Genomic DNA, 10940 nt, shown 5'->3' with positions numbered 1-10940 from the left:
CCCTAAATGTTGGGTTTCAAGTGGGCACCTTCCATCTAGGCGTTTTAATCTCCAGAAGTCTCAACGGTGAATTATGGTGTCCCATTAACACCCTCTTAATTTTTACCTGCTCCTCGGTTTATTTTGTGACGCGTTTTCAGTTTATTTTCTCCAGCTACATACATCACCTTCCATCAGCCTCTGTCCTTGATGAATTGGCTAAAACTTGGTCAGAAACCTGGTGGTGGACAAAACCACAACACCTGCTACGTGCACTGTCGGCTCGCTTAACTCGCAAATCGCTCAATCTCTGGCGAGCTGCAGAGCCTTTCCCTAGCGTGCACACTCCGCGCTCGTGCGGGGCCTATCTTCCTAATTTATGCCAGCGGCCACCAGTAAACCAGTGTAGGGGACAGCCTCGGCAAATATTACGTATTTGGTATTTGCGTGACTCCGCTACTAAAAACGTATTACGACTATGACAAGTCAATAATTTGTCAATGGTCAAATTGCAATTTACTTTAGGCTTTGTATAACTCCCCTGTGATCCCAACGGTCTCTGAAACCTTCCATGCATCCATTTTAAGAATTATATTTCTATATGAAGCCAAAGAAGCATCATAAATGTATGAAGCCGGGCACCAAAATAATACGTTTCTAGTCTTTTAAAAAAATGTTTAGCTAACGAGTAGAAAAGAGAACGGACTTCAAGATGCAGAGAACATCTGCCCTGGCGTTGGTAGTCGCCGAACTCCGTCACTGCCCGCTCGCTCTCCAGGGGGCACGTATGGTCAGGAGAGAAGACAGCCACACTAGATTCTGGAACCTGGACCCATCTTGAAGATGAATCTTCAACTATACTGAACAAAAATATGAAAGCAACATGCAAACTATTTGAAAAGTTCCAGTGTAGTGTAAGTAAATCAGTCCATACATTATTTAATGTGGATTCCAAAAACTTGTCATTCAAAATAAATGATTGAGACAGATGAGTGTCCCTGCTAATTGATAACTCAATTAAAAAGTCAGAAAAGATGCACTAGTCTCTATCTGAAGGGCTGTTGATGGCCTTTTCTCCTTAAAATCGTCCTCCATGAAGTACATTCCTAATTTTTACTACAAAATAAAGGCTAGAGTACAATTACTGAACAAAATCCACATAATTACAGCTATTCATTTTGACCCCAACATGAGATATTTAGCCTACAGTGTGTTCAGTCATGGTCTGGCAGAGCGAGGAATGTCTGAAGGAGGAGACAACAGGAAAGAAAAGACCAGGCAGGTTTAACATCCCAGCGTGTCAAAGGAGAGCAAACGTTAACTAGCTCCCCATTCAAATACTCTTAAACCTTTTTTGTGGGAGGTAGAAATGTTAGTTATAGTTTTTACCAATAGATATTGAGAATGTCAGCACTTGTTACTAGTTAATCTGTTTTGAACTGTAATAATACACCGCTAGATGGGTCAATACTATGACTAAATGACAGACAATCCCCTTGTCTCCCTTTGCATTAAGGTGATTAGGTAGGTCAGTCTAAGAGACAGGATAGTCTTTTACATTTGCTCATCTTCCAAACAATTCTTTTGGGTGGATAAACCTTATGACTCCCAGTGCAATGTCAATAAACATGGCTGTGCATACGGACAGTAATATCCAAAGATGGTTAAACGCAATCTTAAACAGAAACACTGATCTAAATAAGCAAGAATCTGAAATTAATTAGCTGTCAAACTTTTGAAAACGTGTGAATTATAACATCCATCATCTACCGCTTATCCGGGGCCGGGTCGCGGGGGCAGCAGTCTAAGCAGAGATGCCCAGACTTCCCCCACCCAGACACTTCCTCCTGCTCTTCTGGGGGGACACAGAGGCGTTCCCAGGCCAGCCGGGAGACATAGTCCCTCCAGCGTGTCCTAGGTCTTCCCCAGGGTCTCCTCCCGGTGGGACGGGACCGGAAAACCTTCCCAGGAAGGCGTTCCGGAGGCATCCGAAACAGATGCCCAAGCCACCTCAGCTGACCCCTCTCGATGTGGAGTAGCAGCGGCTCTACTCTGAGCTCCTCCCGGGTGACCGAGCTTCTCACCCTATCTCTAAGGGATCGCCCAGCTACCCTGCAGAGAAAGCTCATTTCAGCCGCCTGTATCCGTGATCTTGTCCTTTCGGTCATGACCCAAAGCTCATGACCATAGGTGAGAGTAGGAACGTAGATTGACCGGTAAATCGAGAGCTTTGCCTTGCGGCTCAGCTCTTTCTTCACCATGACAGACCGATACATCGACCGTATTACTGCAGAAGCTGCACTGATCCATCTGTCAATCTCCCGTTCCATCCTTCCCTCACTCGTGAACAAGACCCCTAGATACTTAAACTCCTCCACTTGAGGAAGGCACTCTCCACCAACCTGAAGTGGGCAAGCCACCCTTTTCCGACTGAGGACCATGGCCTCTGATTTGGAGGTACTGATTCTCATCCCCACTGCTTCACACTCGGCTGCAAACCGAATTATAACGTACATTCATAAATGAACGCACAACCCACTGTCTGATATTGTATGATTTATCGATAGGAAAAGTGATGTGTGCCAGGATCTTTTGCACCCACACTCAGGAAAAGCAATTCCATGGGCAGTTTTACTCAGCAGCTGGCCCAGAAACTGTTCCCCGTCCCTGGGTATGTCGCTGGATTGTCCCATGCCGCCGCGGCCCTTTGGAGCTGGGTCTGTTGATGGCTGGACCAGTAGACAACATCACCAACAGGATAACCTCCTTGCTGTCCCTGTGCAGATGAAACCTAGGCCCTCTGGTGATGGAAACCTCCTGACATATGAGATGTGATGGAATCTGCAGATTCTTGTTTGGGCCACAAAGGGCTCAAGAAACAAGCAATGGATGCCTGTGTATGTGTTGTAGCTTTTTTTGTTTGTTAAGGTTTTTCATCATTGGAAAACGAGCGTGTGGCGGCAAAATGTATTGTTCAAAAACATCCCCATTTTGGGGATGTTTTGGTTCCAGTTATATACATAATTTAAATCACGCATGCGCACACGCACACAGTCCTGAAATGGATTTATCATCCCAATAAACTCTCTGTACTCTTGTTTGAAGATTACGTTGAATATCAGTTTTGAATACATTTTTGATTGTGTTTCACAACACAGAACATCCATGGAGGTTTCTGGGGATTATCCTTTTCTGTTCTGCTACTCTGGTTAAGACTGGTCCGAACTGGTATGAACTAGTCTAAACTGGTCTTAAGTGGACTATACTTGTCAATGATGGCTGTGATATGAAAGACATTTAATAATTTGATGGTCCGAAGCGCAGAGGTATACACCTGTTTACTGTGTCTCCTGGTAAACGCTTGAATATTTCACCATATTAGAAAAGGAAATTGGGATTGATTTGATTGTTAGATGATCCATCATTGAGCTCATTGCCTTCTCTGGTTCCGTGCCTGAACCTGTGCTTTGCTTAATTACCTGGGTTTTATCGTGTTTATTAAATAAAGCCAGCATGGCTAATTATTTGAAGCAGTAAATGAGGGTGGCTCTGCTCTTATGATCTCATAATCAGCACACCCACATGATCAGTCTGAGTCTTTTAACTGCAAAAGGAAACTATATCTCATGATTTAAAATGCATTTGAAATTACACTCCTGAGGACTGTTGGGTCTAATATATCCTCATGGCCAGTGACTACAGCCTTCGCTGGTAGATGTGTTTCAGGAGGAAGACCGGGTCAGAGGATTAGATGTCCGACATCAGCAGCTTCTCACAGGACCGCCACTCGGCATCTGTTTTCCCTGAGACAAATGTTCTGTTCCTAAACCAGCGATCTGTTTCCAGCATCATCCTGCTGTGCTTCCGGTTCTGCCGTGGTGAAACTGGCTGTATGATAAAGGGACCGTCTGGAATTCAAACACCATGAAACGGTGTCCAGGCCACTATTTTTTTCAGTTGAAGGGTGGAGCCGTTCTTTGATTCTCGGAGGAGACGGAAATGATAGCGCTAAACATGCTACCTGCGATCTTAAACTTTTCGTAACACGTTGTACCAGCACATTTCTAACATCTCACACATGGAATTATGTAAATTCCGAACGATGACGTAGAACACCCGAAATGGGGGCCACTTGAGTATCGCTTTCAAAACTACTGACGGGAATGACACGACAGCGGTGCACTGCATTAGCCCAGTATGCTACATATTCGACGTGTTTAAGATCATACAAGGCCTTTATAAACCAGTTTGCCATTACACTGTGAAAACGGATGACTTGGACAGGGTTTCTGGGATAAGCATGACCACGTCATGCATGTATCAGACCAACATGGCGTTCACATTCACCTGTGATAGCTCTGCCCCAGTCTTTCTCAGTCGCCGCGCCCTCAGGCTCTTGAAGTAGCTCCACCAACTGATGCCAGACGCAGCTTCTCTAGGAGTAGATGGTTCTTTTCCATTTGACCGTGGTAGTATTCCAACTTCTAATTACACTTTTCAATATTGATTGACTAGCATGAAATTGTTCCAGAAGCCATATACCCTTGTTATGGTATTAAGCAAAGCATTTTATTCATCATATTTGGGACAGCTGGTTTGTCCACGATCCAACAACTCTGCTGTTGTCTGCGTGATCCTTCTCATATTGGTTTTATTATGGTCTCTTCCGATGGCATCAAAAACAACCCCTGTTATATGACACTTAACCTGCATGAAGAATGTAAGAATAGAAATGAATAAAAAAGCCAAGATTGTGAACCTGCACTCATTTTGACCCCAGCGTGAAATGGTCAGCCTGTGACCAGTCATGGCTGGGTTGAGAAAGGACAAGACAAGATGAACTCCCGTCCGAACGTGGCAAAGGTGGGCAATTGTCGGCCAAACCCCTGTTGTAATACTCTTAAGAACCCTTCATGTGGGTGGGAGGAATGTCAGTAAGCTGTAGTTCTAACATAAACAGACAGCTACTACAAATGCCAACGTCCATCCGCGTAGAACTGTAATAATTCACACCCCAGTGGGTACAGAATGGCTAGATTCCAGACGCTCCCCTCGGCCCTCCATTAGTGTTCACGTGTGCCTCCACCTTTTGTTTCCCAAAGCTGAGGGAGTGAACATTTTCAAGGGTGTAGGGGCTAATTAGACACCCCCAGTGGCCCCTTCCAGAGAGTCTGCAACCAAACAATCACAGTGGTGAATAATAATGGTGTGCCTACTCCTATGATGGATACCTTTTTCTGATTTCAAGAGCTGACGGATGTTTAATATAGTGCGTTTACATTGGTCGGAACCGAGGTGTGAATCGATCGAATCAAATGAACAGGTCAAGTTGGGGGAGCTTGTATTTATCTCACCTTTATGCGATCCGCAGACCGTACAAGGGTGTGGGTGTGTCTTAAACACTGCCTGAGGCTCCACCCATTTCCTACCTGCCACCCTATTACATTTTAAAGTTTGCAATGCATTTTATGTTTGAAATAATACATGTCATATTGGTTATAGAAGTGTGCATGAGGCCACCGTCTTAAAGAAACAGGTGATCATTTGATAAAAAAAACAATTTATTTTGTTTTCAGCTTGAGAAGTACTTCCCCTGAAAATCAACAAGCTGTCACCTAAACTGCCATGTGCGCAATATGTACTCACCTAAAGGATTATTAGGAACACCATACTAATACTGTGTTTGATCCCCTTTCGCCTTCAGAACTGCCTTAATTCTACGTGGCATTGATTCAACAAGGTGCTGAAAGCATTCTTCAGAAATGTTGGCCCATATTGATAGGATAGCATCTTGCAGTTGATGGAGATTTGTGGGATGCACATCCAGGGCACGAAGCTCCCGTTCCACCACATCCCAAAGATGCTCTATTGGGCTGAGATCTGGTGACTGTGGGGGCCATTTCAGTACAGTGAACTCATTTTCATGTTCAAGAAACCAATTTGAAATAGTTTGAGCTTTGTGACATGGTGCATTATCCTGCTGGAAGTAGCCATCAGAGGATAGGTACATGGTGGTCATAAAGGGATGGACATGGTCAGAAACAATGCTTAGGTAGGCCGTGGCATTTAAACGATTGCCCAATTGGCACTAAGGGGCCTAAAGTGTGCCAAGAAAACATCCCCCACACCATTATACCACCACCAACAGCCTGCACAGTGGTATGATGGATCCATGTTCTCATTCTGTTTATGCCAAATTCTGACTCTACCATCTGAATGTTTCAACAGAAATCGAGACTCATCAGACCAGGCAACATTCTTCCAGTCTTCAACTGTCCAATTTTGGTGAGCTCGTGCAAATTGTAGCCTCTTTTTCCTATTTGAAGTGGAGATGAGTGGTACCCGGTGGGGTCTTCTGCTGTTGTAGCCCATCCGCCTCAAGGTTGTGCGTGTTGTGGCTTCACAAATGCCTCTGCTGCATACCTCGGTTGTAACGAGTGGTTATTTCAGTCAAAGTTGCTCTTCTATCAGCTTGAATCAGTCGGCCCATTCTCCTCTGACCTCTAGCATCAAGGCATTTTCGCCCACAGGACTGCCGCATACTGGATGTTTTTCCCTTTTCACACCATTCATTGTAAACCCTAGAAATGGTTGTGCGTGAAAATTCCAGTAACTGAGCAGATTGTGAAATACCCATCTGGCACCAACAACCATGCCACGCTCAAAATTGCTTAAATCACCTTTCTTTCCCATTCTGACATTCAGTTTGGAGTTCAGGAGATTGTATTGACCAGGACCACATCCCTAATTGCATTGAAGCAACTGCCATGTGATTGGTTGATTAGATAATTGCATTAATGAGAAATTGAACAGGTGTTCCTAATAATCCTTTAGGTGAGTGTATATAATGGGTCAATTATGACTGAATAATGTCGTTATTAATGACCCAATTCACTTATTCAGAAGGCTTCTGACGTCATTTCTGAACCTCTAAAACAGAGCTCGTATCTAAAGTTTGAGAGTGGCAGCTGGCCTAGTGAATGTAGCAACTGACCAGTAAGTGAAAGGTTGAAACATTTTATCCTTGAGTCGGCAAGGTAAAAATCTATAATTCTGGCCCTGAGGGAGGCATTTAACCCAGCTCACAGAGAAAGTGTTCTCAGTCAACTTATCTTGTAAAATTATGGAAAGTGACATTGTGCTCCAAGGAACATTCAGAGGCTTTGCAATGTTTTTTTTAGAACATTCCCCAGATCTATGCACCGCTCCACAGAGTGTTCCTTGGACTTGGTCTTTGCTCAGACATGCACTGTGAAGCGTGGGACGTTACACTGACAGTTGTGTGCATAAATTGGACCAAAACGTCTAAAACCCTGTTTTGCCATTTTCATTATGGGGTATGTATGTGTAATATTATGGCTAGAGAAACAGTGTTGTCCTCTGCTCTTGTAGAATGGGTACTTGCCCACTAGAGGGCAGTGATAACTCACAAGTGTTCAGCTTCTGTTTGTACGTGCATTCGTGACTGCAGCACTCTCAAGACAGATGCATCTTTGCTCATTGTATGTATGATTAATTTCTATGTAATCACACACTTGCCAGACACCAGCGGGTTGGTTAGAAGACCAGATGCGTACATCGACGTCTCGAGGCAACATGGTGGAGAGGAATGCAGTTTGTAATGAAAGTGTGGAAATCTGAGAGGAAAGAGAGAGCTGGTTGGAGGTGGAGTATGAGCCGGGATTTGCTAAGCAATCGGGGAGACGTCGATGACAGATGAATGTTTGCAGGCTGGATGGCAACATGGTTAGATAGATAGGAGGAACTGCTGGAGGGTCAGGATTCTGCGGGTGGGGGGGGGGCTAACACATTTGGTTTCTCTACTAGGACACTGGGTGGTTATTGAGTGGCTAAGGGAGTGTGTGTGGGGGGGCGGGCAGAACACCACACGTTTCAAGATTGACGGACAATAATGTCCTATGTGTTTGGACCGTGGAGCAATTTTATTATTTTTTTAGCTCCATAACACAAACCTTAAGATTTGAAATCAATTACTATGAGGTTAAAGTTACACCGAGTAGTTTACGTCGAAAACCGAATGTCAAGGTTCCGTGTACCAGCGTGCTCGCCGAGAGGGAAAAGCCACGGCACACCACTTCATCTGTGGAGCATTGTGAAGGGGGCGTTATAGCTTGGTTATGTAACCGCTGACGTCAGCTGCAGAATGAGTTATACGATTTACAGAAATAATCTTGTCTGCTTTAGTATAAGCAAATGCCTCCAAACACATTGAAGGCACTTTATTCACACTGTAAGACAATATCCTCAAACACACTGCCATGGTAGTTAGGTCGTTCAGGGCCAAAAAGTGATAAAGAACTATCTAATCTGCAGATTCAATTATAATGGCATCCATAACGTACCTCTCATTTGCTGAAGATGGGAATTAATACAAGAGTATGCCATGTTCCCCTGTACCTCCCGCAACTAGAGGAGACAGAAACACCTTTGGCACCCCTATGCACCGGTCGAGCCGGCCAATCCAAGCAGCAGGAGGGGCAAATGTAGGCCGGAGGCGGGTCCCCTGTCGCTCATAGCAGCGGGCACGGGAGCGCCACTTGACTGACGGTGTGCCAAAGCCAAGTGGACCCGTTGCATAAGCAATTTTTTTTTTTTGGTACAAATGAAAGTTAAAACAGGTTACTACTGGAGAGGCAACAGTAAGACAACCCCCAAAAATGGAATGATTTTGCAGGTGGTGGTCACAGACAATTATTCTCTCCTTATCCTTCCTAACAGATTCTTCAATTGTCTTGCATTTTGCTAGTGTCCTTGTCACTACTGGTAGTATGAGGCAGTTGCCTGCAGCCCATTCAGGTAGCACAGGTAGTCCAGCTCCTCCAGGATGGCACATCCATACGTTCCATCCAAGCGTGCCGCACAAGCCCTGAAAAGTGAAGCCAAAACGTCTCGATCGCCCCCTGGTGAGTGGTCCCAGTATAGGTCATAAACCCCGCCCTCCCCATGTTATTCAATGGGACGCGAGATCAACTAAACAATTAAATTACCCTTCAAATATATTTTTTCCGAAGCTGGTTTCTGTCATTTACTGTAGTTTGTATCACGCTAATGTAAATTCAATAGTTTGTTTTTAAAATAAGTTTGTTTTTAGTTAGTTATTTAATGCTCTAAAAACGGTGGTGTGACGTCGTGATTCACAGCTGTGATTGACAGCTATCTGAGCCGAGGAGCCACTGAATCTTCGGAGGACTGAGGAGATTGGAACTTTACATTTAATCTCTAAATTTCTATAATTGATATAATTTCACACGGACATAATGGGTTGTTCTGCAGTACATTGTGCTAACCGATCTGGCATTTCCAATCGATCTTTGAATTTTTTTCGGTAAGTTACATTTATAAGCTATTTAATTAGTAAATAAATGTAATGGGCTAGCTAACGTTAGCTAAAAGACAACAAGCCTCGTTAATAGCCATGTTAATAGCTAGCAGGTGATCGTTAGCTAGAAGTTACCAATTATTTTTGTATTAGGCCTATTCTAAATTAAGGTTAAACATGATGTAAGTTAGGCTATAACATATCGTCTAGGTTTAACAAGCAAAGGTTGTACTGTACTTGGACTTGCGATTGATTACGGTATGCGCATTCTGCGAGGGAGAGTGAGGGCGGGGCACAGGGGTGGCGCCGTTGATTTCGCGGCTTTACGGCTTTACTTCCTTCTCGCTACTGCGCATAACTACTGCGCAGAACTGGTCCCAAGATCGCTATCTGCGCAGACGCAAGTCCAAGATGTCAGCGCCGTTTCAGGACACTGGTGGCTTCATTTTTCCCCAATGGGAAAGAGCGAAAGGGCGTCGTCCATTATATATACAGTCTATGGTTCCATCACAAGAAGGTTTGTATGGAGGAGATACCAGGAGACAATACCAGGACTGTGCCTGGCCTCATGTGACCAGAGTGTGTAGGCAGTTCCTGGATGACAAAGGCATTGATGCCATTGACTGGCCTTCACATTCCGCAGACCTGAATCCAATTGAGAACCTCTGGGACGTTATGTATCGGTGCATCCGACGCCACTAAGTAGCGCCACAGACTGTCCAAGAGCTCACTGATGCCCTGATCCCCCAGGACACCATCCGCCGTCTCATCAGGAGCATGCCCAGACGTTGTCAGGAGTGCATGCAGGCATGTAGGGCCATACACACTACTGAGTCACATTATGCCTTGCCGTGATGAAATGTTCCAAGTTAGAACAGCCTGTGGTTTCAATTGTTTCCTTTGATTTTTGGAGTTTGAATCCAAACCTCAATTGCTTGGTGATTTAGGTTTCCTTTGACTGATTTTATGTCATTTTGTTCTCAACGAATTACACAATGTAAAGATTTTGATCTTTAAAATACTGTGGTCATCGAGACCTGATGTGTGATTTAGTTGTTTCCTTCATTATTTTGAGCAGTGTAGTTAGGTGTTTTCAAGTTCCAGCCTTTTTACATTATGGGCCTGTGCTATGTTCAAGTGAACTACAGCACCAACCTGTGCATTTCTGTGGAGATTTTTGTATGGATGAAAGAGACACTATATAAAATGAAACGTAGAATTGTTACTTTGTTATTTGGCTTGGTTTTTTATTACCTGACAATATCGGTTTATTTTTTGTCTGACTGGCCCTCAAAAGGTTTATTGTAAATTAGTTTAAATCTAAACTTCTGGAGTATAGAGCCTAAAGAAGAAACAATGCTTCACTCTCTAAATATTTATGGAGGCCACTGTACTGGAATTTTACAAGTGAAACATACAATCTATCACGGCTAAACGAACTCTGTGATCTGTGTGTTTCCATAAAGTTTTCAACCGTCTTCGTGTAAATTATTAGTCTTCAGTGTTTGCTTGAAACTTCAATTCACATTGTACAGTGCACACTTTCTAGAACAGAGTCCGAGATAAGAAAATTGCTCTGAATGAATCAGAGACCGTTTACCATAATTGGCTGCCTGTCCCT

This window comes from Esox lucius, chromosome 25, assembly GCF_011004845.1.
Source record: "Esox lucius isolate fEsoLuc1 chromosome 25, fEsoLuc1.pri, whole genome shotgun sequence".
Classification (NCBI taxonomy): domain Eukaryota; kingdom Metazoa; phylum Chordata; class Actinopteri; order Esociformes; family Esocidae; genus Esox; species Esox lucius.
This window is presented reverse-complemented; position numbering follows the sequence as displayed.